The 20,819-nt window shown below is 42.7% G+C and overlaps 1 protein-coding gene and 1 long non-coding RNA gene across 3 annotated transcripts in view; one reads left to right on the top strand and one right to left on the bottom strand.

Annotated features, from left to right (window-relative positions):
• Positions 1-8,480: 8,480 nt before the first annotated feature.
• Positions 8,481-9,619, bottom strand: LOC139036280 (uncharacterized). The gene is made up of 2 exons (XR_011488987.1): positions 9,412-9,619; positions 8,481-9,266 (listed from the first exon to the last, which is right to left on the bottom strand). It is a non-coding gene; the product is annotated as an uncharacterized lncRNA (long non-coding RNA).
• A 974-nt stretch (positions 9,620-10,593) lies between these two features.
• The window catches only part of LCP1 (lymphocyte cytosolic protein 1), a 59,059-nt gene continuing 48,833 nt past the window's right edge, over positions 10,594-20,819 (top strand). The window contains exon 1 of one of the 2 annotated variants that reach the window (XM_070471223.1): positions 10,594-10,702. The gene's annotated coding sequence lies outside the window, so the exon portion shown is untranslated. The remainder of the gene's footprint in view (positions 10,703-20,819) is intronic. The other variant, XM_070471224.1, reaches the window with a different exon arrangement.

The following is a 20,819-nucleotide window of genomic DNA, read 5'->3' as shown; positions in this document are numbered from 1 at the left end:
GGCTACCCTCTACAGTATTCTTGCCTGGAGAATTCCATGGACAGAGGAGCCTGGTGGGCTACATACAGCCCATAGGGTTTTGAAGAGTCAGACAAGACTGAATGACTGACACAACATATCCATACAGTGGGTATTATTCTCCCTTAGGAAGGAATGAAGTACCTATATAAACATGGATGAAACTTACAAACATTCTGCTAAGTAAAAGAAGCAAGTCGCTAAAGACCACATGTTGTATGATTCCATTCATATGATATGTCCAACAGAGAAATCTGTTGGTGCAAATAATACAGTAGTAGGTGGCAGTTTGGGAGGTGGGGTTAAATGCGGAGTAATTACTGATGGTACAAGGTGTCTTTTGGGGGTGATGAAAATGTTCTGGAAGCACATAGTGTGATGTTGCCCAACTCTGTCAGTATACTAAAAAGCCCTGAATTTCACTTTTAAAAGATGAGTTTTATGGTATGTGAATCATATCTCAAGAAAGCCATTATTAATAAAGAAGAATTGGGTTGCATGAGGATAGAGTTGAAAGATAATATTTTTACTAAATAATTTATTGCATCTTTTTTATTTTGATCCCTGTGAAGATCTTATTAATCAAGAAACTAATTTTTAAATTTAAATGAATAGTATTTAAAACATGATGAAAGACAGTATCCTAATCACTCATGTATTCAACACTTACTTTTGCCAAGTCTCAACATTTTACTGTGGACATAGTTGGATTCTTCTGCCTACCTTCCCACTGTCTTTCTAACTTGCCAGAGGTAACTGTGTTCTTGAACTGGTATCTATCATTCTTTAGACATATTTTTTATTATGAACACCCACATATACAGAGACATCCAAAAACCACACTATAATAGTTCTTAAAAATGTATAGAAATATGTTGGCATTATTCTGCAGTTTTGCTTTCCATCAACTTTATATTTTTAATATTTTCTCTTGCTTTGGCAATCTAGTTCTACTTTACTCATTTTCCCTGCTAGACATTATACTAAACCGCAATTTATTCACTCTCCTGTTACTTCCATATTTTTGCTGTCAAGCAAAAGTGCAATAAGCATTCATTCACTTCATGTCATTCCATAACTAAGCCATTAAAGACCTGCCTGTAATTAAGTTTATGTTTGCATGCACACTAAGTCGCTTCATCGCTTCAGTCATGTCCAACTGTCTAACCCTGTGAACTGTAGCTCTCCAGGCTTCCCTGTCCATGGGATTCTCCAGGCAAGAATACTGGAATGAGTTGCCATTCCCATCTCCAGGGAATCTTTCCAACCCAAGGATCAAACCCACGTCTCTTGCATCTCCTGCATTGACAGGTGGGTTCTTTACTTCTAGCGCCACTGAGCTTATGTTTGGAAGGAGACAATAAGCTTAATTTAAAAAATTATATTTTAGAAGGTATTAAATCTGTAGAAGCTATAGAGAAGAGTGAGGGTGATTGAAAATGACAAGAGTAGGACTACAATTTTAAATAGTTGGTGAAGAAGTCCAAGTCATCTGTTTTTAAAAATATTTATTAATTTAAATATTTATTTGGCTATGCCAGGTCTTAGTAGCCTCAGGTGGGATCTTCATTGCCGCCTGTGGGATCTTTAGTTGCAACATGTGGGTTCTAGTTTCCAGACCAGGGATCGAACTCAGGCCCCCTGCATTGGGAGCATGGAGTCTCAGACACTGGACTTACAGGGAAGCTCCCAGGTCATCCATTTCTGTGTTAAGGCTGCCTAGTAAACAACCTCCAAATCTCAATTGTTTACTGCAAGGAACCTAGGTTCCTGGGTCAGCTGGGATGACCCTGCTTCAGAACACGGGTCAGCTGGAATTGGCCTGGGCTCTGCATTGGGTTCAGGTTCATTTCAAGCGTCTCTTCCTTCCTTTTGAACAAAGATGTGGTTTTCTCGGGACTTCCCTGGTGGCTCAGTCGTAAAGAATCTGCCCACAATGCGGGATACGTGGGGTTTGAATCCTGGATCAGGAAGATCCCCTGGAGAAGGGCATGGAAACCCACTCCAGTATTCTTGCCTGGGGAATCCCATGGACAGAGGAGCCTGGTGGGCTACAGTCCACGGGGATGCAAAAAGTCGGACATGGCTGAAATGACTGAGCACGCATGCATGCTCGTGGTTTTCTCATGGTCAGTGGAATCAGAAGTACAGGAGACCAAGTCGAACCACGGAAGCACATTCAAGACCTCTGTTTGTGTTTTTTTCTGCTAACAATCAAAAGCTCAAACAAGTTGCATGCAACAAGCCTAGGTAGGAGGAGAGCATGCTATACCAGCCAGGGTGGGAGGTCCTGAGTCATCTCAGAGCAAGGATGTCAGTGTATAATTCTACAGTGGAGAGGTAGTGTAGATTTGGAAACTGTTAATTTTAAAAAATTGAAGGAGAATTTAAAATAATACCTAATTCGTAGGATTTTTGTGAGGAACAAATAAAATAATGTAAGTGAACTATCTAGTCCAGAAAGTGAAAGCGTTAGTCGTTGAGTCGTCTCCGACTCTTTGCATCCCCATCCATGGACTGTAGCCTGCTGGGGTCCAGCCCCAGCAGGATCCAGGGGAACCCTCAGGATGAACGGCGTCAGCAAATGAGAGAGAGAGTGAGACAAAGCTCGGGGCTAAGTCTGAAGTTTATTTTTGCACAGCCCCTTCATACCCTTAACAACATTGTTTTGGGGGAAGTGCATATTGCTTACACACAGGTCATCTCAAAACATTACAGCAACTTGACCTTCAACAGAAACAGGATGTCACCCACATACTTTTCGTTCACAAGAGTCTTTCTTACCATTTGGCCTTCAGGCCTGCTAACACTTTATGGCTTGTGCCTGGTGTGACTTAAGCAACTTCAGTAGCCGACCCTGTTTTTCTTATAATTAATCTATTTTCCTTCTAACAAGATCATCTCTATGGGAACTAGATAGGATTACATTTTTACAGAACAGAAATGTGAAGGACTGCAGAAACAGCAGATATGGCACAAAACAGGCTCTTAGTCTAAAAGTTAACCACCTGCAAGAAGTCGCCAGCTAGTCTCTATCTAAACTATTTTCTATTAGGCACATTTGTGGCTATCATATTTGTGGAGGTTTTCTCACCCCGTGAAGGGGCCTATTCTTAATAGTTTCTTTTGTTAGCGTACTGTGCTTAGGATGTTTAGAACAACCAAGAGCATTTTTTGCAATGAGAGCACATATTTATCACACAAGCCAGAATGCCAGCAAAAGGATTTGAATTGAAGCATTTCCTTCATCCCTGGCCCCTTCATAGGGTACCAGCGTCCAGGAGATTTACTAATTAGGGTTTTAAGTTGGTCTTTATTCAATGAAAGAGGAGCAGGAGAGCTCTCGGCAGGCAACACAAGAATCCGCACCAGGGCAAACAAGAACAGCAGAAAAAGGGGGAGGATACAGGGTGGGGCAGAGGCCGAGGCCAACCTGGAGGGTCCTTTGTATCCTGAATGGCCTTGCGTGTCAGGTTTTTTCCTCGTGACCTCGTCATGGATGGGGTCCTGGACGGCCTTGCCTGCCCGGTATTTTCTTCATGACCTCGTCACGGGCGGGACCTCCCATAACGGCTCCCGGCAGTAGCCCACCAGGCTTCCCTGTCCATGGAATTCCCCAGGCAAGAACAGTGGAGTGGGTAGCCATTCCCTTCTCCAGGGAATCTTTCTGACCCGGGGAATGAGCCCAGGTCTCCCACTTTGCAGGCAGATTTATTTTTATTTTTACCATCTGAGCCACCAGGGAGTCCAGGCCCAGAGCCGGGTCTAAACAGTAAAAGGCTAGTTAACACTTACATAGCGTTTCCTATGTGCCACACGCTCTTCCAAGCTTTCTGTGTGCATCAGTTGACCTCACCCTCACAGCAGCGTACCAAACAGACACTGTTCTTATCCCCACCTTCTAGATGAAAAACAGTAAATCATTTGCCCAAGGTCACACAACTAATACAGCAATGCCTGCTCACTTGCTAAGTCATGCCCGACTCTTTGTGACCCCAAGAGCTATAACCCGCCAGTTCCTGTGTCCATGGGATTTTTCAAGACAGGGATACTGGAGTGGGTTGCCACTTCCTTCTCCAGGACAGCAGTAGAGCTGAGGTTTGACAACCAGAGAAGTGGCCCAGCATCTTTACTCCTAGTCTTCATTCTGCATGCCTCCCAGACCCTGAGTCTGGTTAGTGCTCTGTATTCCCACAGGCACCCAGCTTTTCTTCTGTCGTGGTTCTGAGTACCACTGTGAGGTCACTGGTCCGCATCCTTGCAGTGGACATTCTGCAAAGATGGGGATCATGTTCATCTTAATTACTCTTATGACCTGTGCATCAAATATCAGGTGCAGGGGGAGGGGCAGTAGGGTGAGGTAGAGGTGTTTTGTCCTTTGATCAACTCCCACAGTGTGTGAAGGGCAAGTGGGGAGATCAAAAGCGGTTAAAGATGCTGGAAAAACATGAGATAATTGATGGAGCAATGTATCTAAACAGAAGATACAAGATTAAGATTAATATGCAACAGTTCAGTTCAGTACAGTTCAGTCGCCCAGTCCTGTCCGACTCTTTGCGACCCCATGAATCGCAGCACACCAGGCCTCCCTGTCTATCACCAACTCCCGGAGCTTACTCAAACTCATGCCCATCGAGTCGGTGATGCCATCCAGCCATCTCATCCTCTGTCGTCCCCTCCTCCTCCTGCCCCCAATCCCTCCCAGCATCAGGGTCTTTTCCAATGAGTCAACTCTTCGCATGAGGTAGCCAAAGTATTGGAGTTTCAGCTTCAGCCTCAGTCCTTCCAATGAACACCCAGGACTGATCTGCTTTAGGATGGACTGGTTGGAACTCCTTGCAGTCCAAGGGACTCTCAAGAGTCTTCTCCAACACCGCAGTTCAAAAGCATCAATTCTTCGGCACTCAGCTTTCTTCACAGTCCAACTCTCAAATCCATACATGACCACTGGAAAAACCATAGCCTTGACCAGATGGACCTTTGTTGACAAAGTAATGTCTCTGCTTTTAAATATGCTGTCTAGGTAGGTCATAACTTTCCTTCCAAGGAGTAAGTGTCTTTTAATTTCATGACTGCAGTCACCATCTGCAGTGATTTTGGAGCTCAAAAAAATAAAGTCTGACACTGTTTCCACTGTCTGCCCATCTATTTCCCATGAGGTGATGCCATGATCTTAGTTTTCTGAATGTTAAGCTTTAAGCCAATTTTTTCACTCTCCTCTTTCACTTTCTTTTTTTTTTTTCAGTAGTATATATATTAGCAGTGCATAATTAGCAATTGATATTAAAACTATACTATTTATAACAGCATCAAAAATCATGAATTTGAATTTTGAAATGTATAAGATCTATACACTGACAACTACAAAACATTTCAGAGAAATTAAAAGCAACTTTTTTCTTTTTTTTTCATTTATTTTTATTAGTTGGAGGTTAATTACTTTACAATATTGTAGTGGTTTTTGTCATACATTGACATGAATTAGCCATGGATTTACATGTATTCCCCATCCTGATCCCCCATCCCACCTCCCTCTCGACCCGATCCCTTTGGCTCTTCCCAGTGCACCAGGTCCGAGCACTTGTCTCATGCACCCAACCTGGGCTGGTAATCTGTTTCACCCTAGATAATATACATGTTTCGATGCTGTTCTCTTGAAACATCCCACCCTCGCCTTCTCCCACAGAGTCCAAAAGTCTGTTCTATACATCTGTGTCTCTTTTTCTGTTTTGCATATAGGGTTATCGTTACCATCTTTCTAAATTCCATATATGTGTGTTAGTATACTGTAATGGTCTTTATCTTTCTGGCTTACTTCACTCTGTATAATGGGCTCCAGTTTCATCCATCTCATTAGAACTGATTCAAATGAATTCTTTTTAATGGCTGAGTAATCAAGAGACTCTTTAGTTCCTCTTCACTTTCTGCCATAAGGGTGGTGTCATCTGCATATCTGAGGTTATTGATATTTCTCCCAGCAATCCTGATTCCAGCTTGTGCTTCCTCCAGCCCAGAGTTTCTCATGATGTACTCTGCATAGAAGTTAAATAAGCAGGGTGACAATATACAGCCTTGACGTACTCCTTTTCCTATTTGGAACCAATCTGTTGTTCCATGTCCAGTTCTAACTGTTGCTTCCTGACGTGCATACAGGTTTCTCAAGAGGCAGGTCAGGTGGTCTGGTATTCCCATCTCCTTCAGAATTTTCCACAGTTTTTCGTGATCCACACAGTCGAAGGCTTTGGCGTAGTCAATAAAGCAGAAACAGATGTTTTTCTGGAACTCTCTTGCTTTTTCAATGATCCAGCGGATATTGGCAATTTGATCTCTGGTTCCTCTGCCTTTTCTAAAACCAGCTTGAACATCTGGAAGTTCTTGGTTCATGTATTGCTGAAGCCTGGCTTGAAGAATTTTGAGCATTACTTTACTAGCGTGTGAGATGAGTGCAATTGTGTGGTAATTTGAGCATTCTTTGGGATTGCCTTTCTTAGAGATTGGAATAAAAACGGACCTTTTCCAGTCCTGTGGCCACTGCTGAGTTTTCCAAATTTGCTGACCTATTAAGTACAGCACTTTCACAGCATCGTCTTTTAGGATTTGAAATAGCTTAACTGGAATTCCATCACTTCCACTAGCTTTGTTCGTAGTGATGCTTTCTAAGGCCCACTTGACCTCACATTCCAGGATGTCTGGCTCTAGGTGAGTGATCACACCATTGTGATTATCTGGGTCATGAAGATCTTTTTTGTACAGTTCTTCTGTGTATTCTTGCCACCTCTTCTTAATATCTTCTGATTCTGTTAGGTCCATACCATTTCTGTCCTTTATTGCATTTTTGCATGAAATGTTCCCTTGGTATCTCTAATTTTCTTGAAGAGATCTCTAGTCTTTCCCATTCTGTTGTTTTCCTCTATTTCTTTGCATTGATCACTGAGGAAGGCTTTCTTATCTCTCCTGGCTATTCTTTGGAACTCTGCAAAATGCAAAACTACCTTGAAAAGAGAGATGACACCTCCTCCTCTAAGAATGAAAGAGAAGGAGAAGGAGGGTCTTGTGAGAGTCGAGGAGTCTGGAGAAAGAAGTTCACCGCTGATGACTTGGGTATCATCTCAGTCAACACGGGGCAGGAATCTTGGGTCAGGAAAGGATGCAAGAGGGTAGAATGAGAGATTGAGGCAAGAGATGAGAATCTCTTTGATCTAACTTTGGGGTTCTGTGATCTCTTTGATACTATGGTAAACAGTATGGTGAAGCCAGAAAAAAGCCCATGTACACAAAGTCACGCATAAAATGCTTGGAGTCTGTGAGCCCCAGGTTGAGGATGCTTGCTGTCCGGAAGGAATAATATTGAACAAAAGTATATCTAAGAAGTAACTCGAAGCAGGCAGCTTGAATTTATAGCATTTCAACTCTGTGTTTCTGGAACTTTCTACAGCAGCATTCAGTGGCCGGAGCATAGTCCCTGATGTTTTAGGGACTGAGGCTGTGAGCATCTGGGGGTGGGATACAGGAGGGAGGGCAGCAGGAGCAGAGGGAGGGCAAAGCGCAGGCCAGGGGAGTGGCGGAGGTGGCAGGACAGGCGTGTGGATGGTGGGGTAGGAGGTGGGAAGGGTCCTCTTCCCGCGCAAGCCATCAGTGGGGCATGATCTATAGAAAGTGAAAGTCGCTCAGTCGTGTCCAACTCTTTTTGACCCCATGGACTATACAGTCCACAGAATTCTCCATGCCCAAATACTGGAATAGGTAGCCTTTCCCTTCTCCAGGAGATCTTCCCAACCCAGGGATCCAACCTAGGTCTCCTGCATTACGGGTGGATTCTTTACCAGCTAAGCCACAAGGGAAGCCCAAGAATACTGGAGTGGGTAGCCTATTCCTTCTCCAGGGGATCTTCCCGACCCAGGAATTGAACTAGGGTCTCCTGCATTGCAGGTGGATTCTTTACCAACTGAACTATCAGGGAAGCCCCTAAGAATAATAAAACCCGGATGAGTCTACTGCTCATTAGCATGCTGCACAAGCAATTCTAAACACTGACAGAGGTAAAGTACGTCTCTGAAAAAGCTTTGGTCTAACATCTAAACAATTGTCTGCCTCCACTGAGTAACCTGGTGCTGCTGGGAGGCAGATGGCGAGATTATGACTGAAGGAGTGGCCCAGGATGTGGGTGAGGTGGTGGTGGTTGGCTGAGGTGGGCCCAGGGCTGAGCCAGTGCTCGCGTGGAGGGTTCCTGCAGGTGGGTGGTTGCAAGCAGCACAATTCAATGGCTTTCATCTCCTAGAATCTAGATGTCGCCTGGAATCCAATGCGTTGTTGGTTTTTTTTTTTTTTTGACCTGAATCAGCTGCTAGGCATAACCACACGTTTCACCCTCTTCCAGCATCATCTCTGCTGACATTTGCCTCTGCCTCGGTGTTCCATTCCCTTTTCACCTCTTTCACTCATGGCATTTACTGACTTACATGTTTTTCTCCTCCAGACTATGTGCTCCTTGAGAGCTGCGGTTGTGTCTTACTCATTTCTGAATCACCAGGGCTGCCAGCCAGGCACTCACTCACCCACGGAGCCATGCCCCAGTGTATGTTGCTCTCCCCTTAGGTCCCTCGGAGGTCTGATGGCCAGGCTCCAGTAGACACAGGAGAGCAGAGGGCTGCTTGCCTCCCTGGGAAGTTAGATGAGTCTCTGTTCTTCTTTATGAAATGTTACTGTCACCCCTCCAGTCCATCCTGAAACCTCAAGGGGTGCAGACTAGGGAGATCCACAGCGATCTCACATACTTTCACCCTTTAGGACCATCCAGACATTATCTGTGCTCCTGCGTGGGTGGCTGATGATTGACCCACCAGAGAGGAAACCACCAGCATTTGACTGCTTCGTAGGGTGATCGGTCCTGTCACAGTGGTGCATGGATGTGTCTCTGGTGTCCTCAAAGAATTTAGGTGCCTCTTGAATCTCCAACCCCCACACTGTATTATTACTTGGAAGTAAGGATGCAATGGAGAAAATGAGGTCCAGTTCACCCCCTCAGTCTTCCCTGGGGAGTCACAAGAGGGTTGACGGTTCTCTGTGAGGTGAACCACTCTAGAACGGGCTGAATCTCCACCATCTCTTCCTGTTCTTCTGCCCACCCTCTCCCCAGAGATGGCCCCTGTAGGGTTCTGACCAAGACATTGTCACACCGCTGGCGAATGAAGTAGATGGAGATACCCGAAGGGCTTGATCTGACATTTGAGGTCAGCAGCAAGAACTTTCTAGAGGAGAAATCAAAGAAGCAAAAGAAGTATAAAGGCAGCCTCCCCCCTACCCTGCCCACCAACCAGAGTACCCACTGGTGGGAGTCCCAGACCCCTTGCAAATACAGAAACTTATTGAAAGATAAAAGCATCTTCAACTCACTATCAGCCAGAGCAGAGCCTCAGATTCTCATTCCTCCAAGGCAGGCTGGTCGCTGAAGCTACACAGACTCCAGGCAGCATGGAGACAGGCTATGAGTAATGTTCCGTCATAGATGACTCAAGATGCTACACAACCTTCACAACCAGTGTTTAGGCTTCTTGAGCATTGAGCACTTCCCTTTGAAGATAAGAATTAGCCCTCAGGACAGGCAGTCAGGGTTTTGGCATAGAGTTGAGTTTTTTTATTCTTTTGCTAATCTTATAAAATGTGTATTCGGAAAATAAACCTGGTCTATAGGATGAATTTGTGGGCTCAGTCATGTGGGTATTTTTGTGACCCCGTGGACTGTAGCCTCACCAGGCTCCTCTGTCCATGGGATTTTCCAGGCAAGAATACTGGATCAGGTTGCCATTTCTTCCTCCAGGGCTTCTTCCCTGACTCAGGGATCAAACTTGCATCTCTTGCATCATCCTGCATTGACAGGTGGATTCTCTACTGCTGAGCTACTTGGGAAACCTAGGAAGGAATTTAGCCAACCCACTGAACCTAGTCAATGCTGCAGGTGTTCTTGGTAGGAAACGTCTAAATAATTGACATCTTTAACTGGGTTAAAGAGATCCCTAGTACATAGGTGTTCTATAAATAAAAGAATGAGTAAATAATGTATCTTTCGGGGCCCTTCCCCTTAAAGAGGTCTTTTTGTTTTGTTTGCACCAATGAGATCATTGTTCAGGACTCTTAAGAGGGGTTCAGTTTCGCCTGGGGCGGGGCTTTCCTAAGGAAATCCCTCTCAGCTGGTTTTGGGGACACCGCCACCTCTTCCTTTGGCTCCTTCATTAAAAATGAATAATTTGTTTACTTCTGCTGTCAGAAGCTCAGCACCAGAGCATTGCATTCTCAATTAAGGTCAGAGCGAAAAGTCAAGGTAGTTATCTGAAATCAAACAGGTTTCAGTAGCCCAGCGTCTACAAGCCAGCTAGAGGAGAAAGAAAGGGAAGGAGAGAGAAAAATGCTTATAAAGAGGAAGTGGTAAGAGGCTTCTGAATTTCAGTGTGACCTGTCAGGTGATTTTTAAGGGGGAGGGGACATGAGGAAAAAAAAAAAAACAACACGTTAAGTAAAATGTCCTTATAAAGACAAAATCTATTTCTTTCCTGGCTGATGATTTGTCATTCTAGTCACTTCCTGCCTTGTGACCACACACCCGGGGTTAACAAAGTTGTTCTCCAGATCAGAAAGAAGGGGTTTTCTGGTCACACGCCAGCGCCACTGAGAACAGTTTGGCTACCAGGTAAATTTTCTCTTTTTGTGCCTTTTCTGAGTGCTTACGATGTTCTGCTTGTTGGGCGGTTCTGGCTCCGTGGATCGTGGACTCTGCTTTCAGGGGACTAGAGATCCGAGCACCTGTCACCCTCGTCCCGCGTGAGCTCTGCCCCCGCCCCGGTCAACTGCTCAGCAAAGCTGCGGCCGCCCCGTGTGGCCGCCCAGAGGGGGACCCCTCTGCCTCTGCGCTCGGGGGTGACCTCTCCAGCTATCCGCAGTTATCACTCTTCCCCGAAAGCTACGTGTTTTTTTTTTCTCCTTTTTAAAAACTTTTTGTTTTGTGTGTTGTCGTTCAGTCGCGCAGTCCTGCTCCCAGTCTCCGACCCCAGGGACTGCAGTGCGCCCGGCTTCCCTGCCCTTCACCACCTCCCGGAGCTTTGCTTAAACTCATGTCCCGGTGCTTGCTCATACTTTGTGTTGAGGTGTAGCCAGTTAACACTTAACTATCACGTGTCCGGTGAACAGGGAAGGGACTCACGCTTACATATACATGTATCCATTCTTCCCCAAACCTCCCCCCATTCAGGCTGCCGCGTAACATGGAGCAGAATTCCCAATGCTATACTGTATAGCACATGATTTTTTTTTTTTCTTTTTAAAACCAAACCATGTTCTGATTTACTTCTATTGCTTTATTTCACGGAGGCTGTTTACTGTGATTTTATCTACTTTCAAATGTTCTCAGGAAAGTGGATATTGATCATTTAGATGGTACTGCTCATTGGCCTGATGGGGATAGCTTAATTTTAGCTCCTGTGGTTCTGTTTTTCTAAAAATGAAAAAACTTCTTTATGGTACTTTAGTGGATATATTAACATCTTGAGTCCTATGTTACCGAGTGTGACACTGGTGATTTGAGTGATTTTTGGAGCCAGCGGTTTTTAATGGGTGTGCTTACTGGCCTCATGGAACTAGAGGCTGTCTCTTCTCCATTTATTCTCTAAAAATAAAAGCAATTTGTGTTGCTTAATTGTACTGCTTTGTAGAATTGTCTGAACTACTTGATGTCCTTATAACCATACAAATGACGGTTAAGTTATGGAGGAAGGGCTTGTCTGCAATAGAAATTCTTATAAAGTTGCTGTGGGATATTTATTCCAGAAACTTTGTTGAAACTTAGTCTTTGAAACTTGTAACATCAGCCTTGATTAATTATCATTATTCAACAATATTAAGAACCATTGACAAATGATAAACATAAAAGCCATTCAGATTGCAAATGGATTCATTTATCAGCATACTTACCAAAACCTAGTTTTTCTTAATTAAGTATGTGCTAAGTTGCTTCAGTCGTGTCTGACTCTTCGCAACTCTGTGGACTGTAGCCCACCAGGCTCCTCTGTCCATAGGATTCTCCAAGTGAGAATACTGGAGTGGGTTGCCACGCCTTCCTCCAGGGAATCTCCCCAACCCGGGGATCGCACCCATGTCTGTTACGTCTCCTGCGTTGGCAGGCGGATTCTTTACCACTAGAGCCACTTGGGAAACCCAATTAAGCATAGCAACTTGTTTTCTAAAATTACCTCCTCAAAACAACTTAAAAAACTGTCATTAAAACAAAGGTGGTTTATCCACACACATCTTGATTTTGAATTTGCATAAATTTACCATAATTGGTTTCTAGCAAATAAAATGGTTTAACGAACATCTTTGCACAGACAAATTTGAATGGAATTAACGACTTAATGTAAATTTCTGAAGTTGTGAAATGTGATCGTCAATATTGTTTGACACATCTCACTTCAATAATTTTAAACTAGCAGAAATGTGGAGTTGAGGAAAAGGATTGAACCCCCAAAAAGAACAGATTAAAAATATACTGTGTTATGTTTTAAGTAAACATATTGATGAGAAAAAAATGAACTAGGATGCAAAATTATGTCAGTATTTTCTTTACATTGGGAGGAAATGAAAATGGAATCAAGTTTAGATTGTTAAAGCATCAATCTGATATGTTATAAAATACCATTTCTCTTCATTCTCATTCACCCCCAGTAATATCACGGAAGAATGTTCTAGATCTTGCCCTTTGAACAACACTGCTGAGGCGGGACATTTTATTAGCTATCCCAAAGATGCTTTCTCTTGTCACATTTTAAATTTTGTCTCCTTCATAGATTATGCCTTGAAACAATCTGTAATTTGGGAAACAATTTCAGTATTTTAACACCATTTCTGATTCCCAGGTGGCTCAGTGGGAAAGAACCCTCCTGCCAATGCAGGAGACGCAGGTTCAGTCTTTGGGTCGGGAAGAACCCCTGGAGGAGGAAATGTTAACCCACTCCAGTGTTCTGTCCAGAATCCCATGGACAGAGGAGTCTGGTGGGCTGTAGTCCACAGGGTCACAAAAGAGTCAGACATGATTCAGTGACTAAATAACAAGCTAATTCTTTTGCTGAACCCTTTGGGGAATGGGAGACCAACAAGTAACGTTCTCATCCAAATATATTTATTTAAATTAGAGAGGACAAAGAAAGTAGTAATGACACTTACTATTGATAAGTACTACTGGGTAAGCCACTCTTTATGAGTGACCTCATTTAATTCCCCCCCTTCTCCCCCACCCCCACACCCAACTACCTTTAGAGCTGAGGAGTGGGCTTAGTTGTTAAAGGAAGTGGCCCAAGGTCACTGGGCAGTTGGAGGTGGGGAGGGGCTGTGAGAAGCCAGGATTTCAGGCTCCATCCTGCCTCCCTGGAAGCATCTGTGTATTCCAGGTCCTCTCTTCCACACCAGCATCTTTTCCCCAGATGTAGATTGCAATAGGTTTTTAGTTCTGAAGCTGACTGAAGAGATATTGGCATTCATGATTTGAAGAGAGAGAGAAAGAAGAAAAGAAAAAAATTGCCGTAAACCCAGAAGCATTTTCATAAGTAAGGGATAGCACTGTGGCTTTCACATAATAATAGAATGAAGAAGTGTTCTCTTTTAATGAACGCATAATTTTACTCAAGAGTTGTGTGGCTCCACCGACCTGCCTCAACCACTTCCCCAGCCTCATTTCTTTGTCTCTTCCTTCTGCTCTAGCTGCCGCCCACCATCGTCTTACTCCCCCGACACTCACCCACTAAGTGCCCAAGACCACAAGCCACCAGAAAGTTCCATGCTCTTTTCACTTCTTTTCACTTCAGCTGTTTTTCCAAGTGCTTTCTTCTTTATGTAAAAACTTCTGTTCGTTTTTTAAGGCTAAACGTGTCCTTTTGCAGGTCTTTCCTCCTGGTTCCTGCCCCCACCTTCCTTGCCTCCATTGTTCTGTGTGTGTGTGCGTAATGCTTTGAGTAGGGCAGTAATCATATTGTTTTCAAGTCCTTAATTTGCTGACAGTCTGAGCTCCTGCTCTGTGCTTCCTGGCGCGTAGTAGGTGCCCATGATCTTTATTCATTTTTTCTCAGTTCCTTAGAAATGCATGGAAGTCTTTTTTTACGTTTCACTTGTTAATTTAATATTTACTGAGTTCCCCCAGTGACTGCTATGCAAGAAGATATAACAACAGTATAGTATTTTACATTCTAACATGCTTTCTTTTTGTCAAAGCACTAGTCTTCATTTTAGAGCACTAAATGAACATTGACTTCAAGGAATTGAAGAAACTGTCTGATGACTGTAGCCAACAGGCAAAATCAATCTCATTATTTTAGTTTAAATACATTAACTGAGCTAAAACTTAGCTACCCATACCAAAATTAAGTACCTGATCATAAGCATATTTGATGACCAAGAACACAGGAACAGACATCATTGACTTTTCCTTATTCACTTTGCATTCTTCTCAGAAAATTCTCTTGTCAACTTCTCCTTGTTACCAAAAGCACAAAGGCCTCTCTGTGTATATAGGAGAGATGGCAAATGAATATTTTAAAAAAATCAAGTTTGGTAAGATAAAACTAAGAAATTTTCTCATAAGATTATATGTATGAAGAGTCAAAAGTCTGTGAAGATTATTAAGTCTAATGACTTTATGATTAATAGATTTTATAGCAAAATGACATTATTTATTTAGTGTACTTTTCAATAAACAATAATATTCAAGAAAAATCATATGTTTTATCCTTCCTTGGTTTTCAATTTGGCTACTTTAAAAAAAACCTTTTTATTTTATATTGGGGTACAGCCAGTTAATAATGCTGTGACAGTTTCGGGTGGACAGCAAAGGGACTCAGCCACACACATACATGTATCCATTCTCCCCCAAACTCCCCTGCCACCCAGGCTGCCAAAGTGACATTTAGATTCATCTAATTGCCTTCTTAGGATTTGTTTGTTTGTTTGTTTGTTTGCTAGCTTTCCAACTCACAGATACCATCCAATGATTCTATTCCATCTGCCTATTGAATCCTGGAAAAATAAAAATTAGAATGAGTCCACCAAAATATAAAACTAAGCAGTGTCTGCAGGTTCCAAGAGTTTCAAGTTTCCCTATTTTGCCAGATGGCAACGCATTTCTTAAATCAAAAGATTTCAGGTTTCTCCTTGTTCTCATTTTGAAGTTCTAAGAAGTTACCACTTGATCAGATATTCTTCTAGGGCATCTCCCTCCAGTTGCTGTGAACCCTGAGTTCCCCGGATGGCCATTCCCCCTTGCTTCCCTCAGTTCCCTCCTGATTCAACTTCCTTATGCTATTGACTGTTCCCCTTGTTTTGTTTGTCAATTTCAGTCATTACATCAGTCTTCCCAGTAATTTCATAATCACTCTGTCTTATAAGATACTGCCAACAGCAGATAGGAAACAAAGAATTTCAGTTCATTACCCTCATAGTAACTGCTAAGTCTTCCATAGCACTATTTTGAATTGTTTTTCTAAGTGTTTTGACCATATTAATGCATTTAGTCATCCCAGCAATCCTGTGAGGTAGGTACTGATGTTAGCTTCATGTATGAAAGCAGGTTAATGCTTGAAATATTTGGTATTACTTTACTTTCCTACAATTGAATCAATTTTGTATTAACTGCTAAATTCCAGGGGAAACCTCCTAGAATAAACAGGTAGCAGACCATGATGGTTATTTGTGCCTAGACCTTTGAGTTGCACTCAAGTAATAATAATGTATCCCAGATAAATGTGTCTGTATTATTAATTGTTTTTTTAAAGGACTGTTCTTTGTCAACATCATCAGTATTTACTCAGTCCCTCTTTGCTCTTGACTGTTTTTTGACCAACTTATAGACCAGAGCCTAGGTCACAAAACAGCTCTACCCCTAAAGCTTTGAAAAGTTCTCAGTCAGAGAAGGTTAGAATACTTTAGCCAAGTGGCATTCCCATTTTCTAACTATTGTGATTGATAGACATGAATAAATTAAACAAGTTTGTGTTTATACCCAAACACACAATCTTTCACAGTTTTAGGACACCTATATTTGGCCATAACTATATAATTATAGATATACCAAGTACACATATCTATAATTATGTAGTAATGACCAAATATAGGTGTCCTAAAACTGTTAAAGAATGAAAGATTGTTTTAATTGTGAGCTGAAGAATAGAGGTAAAAAGTGACCCACTTACTGAGTTAAAATGAGTTTTGCTCAACTTCAGAGCCACGCCTGCCTCAGCCCCACTTTAAGTCGTAAGGAGGCTTGTTTCTCCAGTACGGTCGGTTGTTTTTTCTGGCGGAAGGAAAAGCTAAGATGTCAAATTGAGGAACCTGCAAAGAAAGCCACAGTTTTGTGGCTGCAACATTGGTTCTTGTTTTAGTCTAGCACCAGTTCCACGGACAGATGGACACACTCTCATGCTCTCTCTTTGTCTGTCTGTATTATCTCCCTCTCCCTTTCCCCCACCCCCAACACCTCTCTCTCTCTCTCTCTCTCACACACACACACACACACACACACACACACACACACCCTCCCTCTTGACTGGCTGAGCTAAAATGGAAAAGAGATTATGGATTACGTTCTCCACAGGCAGACAATCCAAGACATCAAATTTGACAGACAAATTAACACTGCGTGTGAATTGCAACCTCCCAAATAATTTATGTTCCTTTTTTTTTTTCTGGTTGTACTTTCGAGAGGGAAGTAAATGAATGAACTAATTACTTTACAATTCAATAATAGCCTGCAGTTGGATCCCTTAGTCTGGTAGTTGTCACCAGTGTTTATCCTAACTGAAGATCCAAATGAATGAAGAGAAGAGGTGCACAAATGCATTTGTATAATATCTGCATCCTCTTCACTTTCGCCATTCCTCAGGCAAAATTTCAGACTAGAATTGCATCTTTGTTAACTTCAGGTGTCACATTTTAAAATGTGGATCCTTTGCATGTCCTCGATGTCATCTGCTCACATTACCTTCACCAGGAGGGCCAGATCAGAAAGAAGAGTGAAATATACACTCCTTATGGAGAAAGCTGCATCATGGAAGCAAAGAGAAAGTGAGAAGAAAATGAGGAACATGTATGCAGTTTTGCATATTGGGCCCCCTTTTTTTCATCTTGAAGACGTGAATGAACTTTCCCCTCATTTCCCATGCTTTATAACATTTAAGAAAATTTCCCTTTGACAAGATGGACTATCATGGGCACCTTTGAGGACTTTTTTCAGATTTTTCCCTTCCTTCATTGTCTTTTGAGATTTTTCACCAAAACATCCCTGAGTCCCTGTTTCTTTCCTGTGACCATGGAGGTAGACAGTTAGGATGCTTAATCTGGCTGGTGATTGCATATAATGCATGTAATATAAATGGATTAAATGTCATCTATAATGTCAGGGTTTTTTTAAAGCTTGTGAGTCTCAGTATGTACAGTTTCTGTGCATGAGACAAATAAGCATGGTATAAAAAGCAAGCAAATTTGCAGGCAAATTTGGATTCCCTTTTCTAGTTTTTCACTGAATGTGGAACCCCAGCAGATCTCTTAAGCTTGGTTTCCTCATCTACAAAAGAGAGGCAAGTGCTGTCTATTCCCTGGCTCTGCTCTTGGGTCCACTTCCTCTTCCGTTTCCCCAGTTGGTCAGTCTGTGTTCACATCTCACTCTGCCATACTCACCGTCGATGCCAACTTGCGTGTGTGCATGCTCTGTCATGGCTGACCCCTTGCGACCCCAAGGACTGTAGTCAGTCTGTCAGGCTCCTTCGTCTATGGGATTTTCCGGGCGAGAATACTGGGGCAGTTGCCATTTCCTCCTCCAGGGGATCCTTCCCACCCGGGATCACACCTGCATCTCTTGCATCGGCAGGCGGATTCCTTACCACCGAGGCCCCTGGGAAGCCCCGCTGACTTGTTGAGCCCTTAGTATTTGTGGGGCATCATGCTGAGCACTTGACAAGTATTTGCTTTTGTATTTCTACACAAAAACTGCCTAAGATTGATGTTTTCATCATCTTATGCTAGATGACCAACTAAGTCTGGGGAGAGTTACGTCCAAGGTCACAGAGCTGGTCAGAGCCCAGATTGACACCTTGCCTCTTTCCCATTTTAATATTCACAGCTTCTTAAATGTGTAAACCTCGTCTGTGTGCTTTGCTTTGTATTTTCTAACATGAATCACTGGCTGCTTTCTAATAAGCTTAAGTTTTCCTTTCTGTGATTGAATATTCAATGATTATTCCTAATTTTCTATTAGACAGAGATCCCAATTCTGCTTTTAATGGGTCTCCTGGTATACCAAACATAATTGACAAACAAATTAAATGCTTCGGGATTCGATGGTACAATGTCCTTAAAAATAAGAGTTGGGAAGGGATTCAACAAGGCTATTTAGTTATTTAAAGTTTTGACAAAAGAAATGTTACAGCATATCCCATGAGTAAACTGGAATTGGTAAATATTTGCCCCTTGAACTGTGGCTTCCAACAAAGTGAAGAAAAGTATAGTCCATCAAACAACTACAAATTTCTGCCTCAATTTACCTGTAACTCCTCATTTTGTTTTTTTATGAGAATGAGCTTGTCATTAGAGATTCCAAAAGAACTACTCCAAGGAGCCCATAGAAAATGGGGTTGCCTTATTGAGAATAAATAGAAGCTTCGGTTGTTGGCCCTAGTACATGCTTGTCAACTGCACATTGTTTCAGTGTTTTTCCAAAAAGTGCCTGGAGAATTCAGGAGTGGATAAGAGATAGAGGCAGAAAAAAGGCCAGCAGAATCAGCACCCAAGCATCAGTATGCCTGAGAGTGAGGAGTCACAGGCCAGTGGGCTTCATCACAGATACTCAGATCTCTTCTTGTTTTGTGACTCACAATGGTTGTGGTCAGGCTTTTCTTAATATTGCTGTACATTTTCCCACTCTGGCCACACTTCCTCAACTGTTAGAAGGTACTTTCCACAGTAAGTATCTCAGGCAAGACTGAGCTCAGAGCCCCTTGACCACTCAGCATGAGATCAGCCAATACTATTGCTGTTGGCTTCTGGCTGGTATCATCTACTAATTCCACAGCTGCTTTTGAAACTGACTTCAAGGACTTCGGAGGAGAGAAGTGGTGCAGGAGCCAGAAGCCAAGCTAAGATCATTTGAAGATGATGCATAAGTGTGAAATCTAGATTTACACCCACCCACACACACACCAAGTAAGTGTGAATTTTAGACAGTGACTCCACATAATATTTCATACAATTTATAATGGAAATTGGGTTTGTTCCCCAAGATAATTTTGTAACAGAAGTTCTAGTCCTTTTTTATTTTTCTCCATCTTCTCTCCCTCCCTTTCCTCCCTTCCTTTCTTCCTCCTTCACCAAGCACAGTTGTATACAGTTGAAACACTTTTTCTTCTTTTATTCTAACACAGCTCTGTGGATGAGCACTGTGACTACATTATTATTTTTATGGGAGTGTAATTGCTTTACAAACATTGTGTTAGCCTGTTCTGTACAATAGAGTGTATCAGCTATAGTTATTTAGTTAGTTCAGTTGCTCAGTTGTGTCCAACTCTTTGCAACCCCATAGACTGCAGCATGCCCAGGCCTCCCTGTCCATCACCAGCTCCCAGAGTTTACTCAAACTCATGTCCATTGAGTTGCTGATGCCATCCAACCATCTCATCCTCTGTCATCCCCTTCTCCCGCCTTCAATCTTTCCCAGCATCAGGGTCTTTTCAGATGAGTCAGTTCTTTGCGTCAGGTGGCCAAAGTATTGGAGTTTCAGCTTCAGCATCAGTCCTTAAACGAATATTTAGGACTGATTTCCTTTGGGATGGACTGGTTGGATCTCCTTGCACTCCAAGGGACTCTCAAGAGTCTTCTCCAACACCACAGTTCAAAGGCATCAATTCTTCAGCACTCAGCTTTCTTTATAGTCCAACTCTCACATCCATACATGACCACTGGAAAAACCATAGCTTTGACTAGACAGACTTTTATTGTGTCTCTGCTTTTTAATATGCTGTCTAGGTTGCTTATAGTTTATCTTCCAAGAAGCAAGCGTCTTTTAATTTCATGGCTGTGGTCACCATCTGCAGTGATTTTGGAGCCCAAGAAAAGAAAGTCTGTCCCTGTTTGCATTGTTTCCCCATCTGTTTGCCATGAAGTGATGGGACCAGATGCCGTGATCTTAGTTTTCTGAATGTTGAGCTTTAAGCCAACTTTTCCACTCTCCTCTTTCACTTTCATCAAGAGGCTCTTTAGTTCTTCTTCACTTTTTGCCATAAGTGTGGTGTTCACCTGCATATCTGTGGTTATTGATATTTCTCCCGGCAGTCTTGATTCCAGCTTGTGCTTCCTCCAGCCCAGCGTTTGTCATGATGTCCTCTGCATATAAGCTAAAGACTCAGCCACATGTATATACACATCCTCTCCCTCCTGAACCTCCATTCCACCACCACCCTCAGCCTGCCCATCTTGGTCATCACAGAGCACTACCCTGAGCTTCCTGTGCTATACCACAGGTTCCCACTCGCTGTCTATTTAGCACATGATAGTCTGTGAACCCCCATCTCCCAGTTCATCCCACCTTCCACCCCCGCCCTGTGTCCACACATCTGTTCTCTACATCTGCATCTCTGTTCCTGCCCTGAAACTAGGTTCATTTGTATCATTTTTCTAGTTTCCATATATGTGCATCAATATATGATAATTGCTTTTCTCTTTCTGACTCACTTCACTCTGTATGACAGATTGTAGGTCCATTCACATCTCTACAAGTGACC

This window comes from Odocoileus virginianus, chromosome 8, assembly GCF_023699985.2.
Source record: "Odocoileus virginianus isolate 20LAN1187 ecotype Illinois chromosome 8, Ovbor_1.2, whole genome shotgun sequence".
NCBI classification, from domain to species: Eukaryota; Metazoa; Chordata; class Mammalia; order Artiodactyla; family Cervidae; genus Odocoileus; species Odocoileus virginianus.
Note: the sequence above shows the minus strand (reverse complement) of the source record. Positions and strands in the feature narration are given on the sequence as shown.